The sequence below is a fragment of the Taurulus bubalis genome (genome assembly GCF_910589615.1).
Source record: "Taurulus bubalis genome assembly, chromosome: 2".
Taxonomy (NCBI): Eukaryota; Metazoa; Chordata; class Actinopteri; order Perciformes; family Cottidae; genus Taurulus; species Taurulus bubalis.
Genome location: NC_136590.1, coordinates 27879284 through 27880791, shown reverse-complemented (window position 1 = coordinate 27880791; position 1508 = coordinate 27879284).

The window sequence follows — 1508 nt, the reverse complement described above, 5'->3', positions numbered from 1 at the left end:
AATCTTTGTGGCAAAAAAATGGTCCTTATTCACATTGCATCTGCTAAAAGTAAAATTGTACCAAAACCTGTTGTGCTTTTGACAAACCTTCTTCATCATTGCAGCTCGATATTCACTCATTTTCGATCTGTTGTGGTTTCCACCAACTTCTTAAAAAAAATATCTGGATCTTTAGCTATATGCTAACTGTGTCTGTTTGCTGATTGCTGCCCATGGGCCGGAACATGTGCAATGGGTTAATCAGACTTCCCAACTTGGTAAATGGGACGATCTGAGGATCATTTAAACACACCATTAAACTCAGATTTAAGCTGAGCAAAAATAAATGTTGCCCTTCAACAGATAGATTGGAAAGCAGCCTTTTCAAACTCTGCACATATACATCAAACAATCACCAATAGTACAAACTTGATTTAAGTGTAACAAGGATTAACTGCAGTGCCCTCCCTGATGAAAATAAAACCAGTCTGAGTTTTACATTTTTTATTTTTATAAAATCACCATTAACTGATCAATGTTGGTGATTCCATTCGGTCTGAGCTACAAAACCAAGCCAGAGCTTTGAAGAAAACCGTCTCATAATATGGGTTTGAACAGATGTTTGAAGCCACAGCACTAATTAGTGCACATCCTCTAAAAATAGGACATCCTCTGCAGGGTGATACAAAAGTCTCCCTGAACAGTTTATCTATACTTTAAAAAAGAAGGCGATGTTGTGTAAAAAGTAAGGAGAGAAGCAAGATTTATCTTTCACTAATGCCAGCAAGGAGACAGTAGTCCAGCAGGAGGGGGAAAAAAACATTCCAAAGGGATGAATAGTTAGATTTTTTTGGCAGCAACAGATCTGGAAGAAACATGACTCATTTGACATGTGGTTCAAAACCCAGGTCACAATTAAACAGCAACACCAACATTTCTGTTAGCTAGGACCTACAACCTAGAAGGGTGCCAAGATTAGTCCCTGCAACAATAACATTTCAGTTTTGTTGAGACAATTGTTTGAGACAATGTTGTGCCATCCAACAAATATCTTTCTACCTCAAAGTTAAACACAATTTTTGGAAATAGAAATATTTCCTATTTGAGAGGGCCAAACATTTGCCATAATATGACTACTGGTACATTTGCAGGACCCTAGGCAGTTAATTGAAGGGAAATTGATTCAGGATTACATAGCCGGGTGAGCGTTTAATGACCAGAATCACAAATACAACAGAACACCTTTGTCACGTTTATCCCAATAAGAAACCAAATGGAAAGGCAGTTTGGACTAAACATTGGCCAATACGTCATCACACACAAACCAACAAAACATAAAGAGCTCATGAATGAATTGTGTGTGTGAATTTGTAGCCGAAAGTTGAGTTGATTTAATGATGCTGACAAGCTGTTTAACATTACACGTCTGCCTCAATCCACAGCTGTAAAAGTAGTAGAAGTGATGATAGCAACTCATGAATCAATGCCACAGCTTAACACAATTCCAACAACAGAGCCCCCTCAAAACC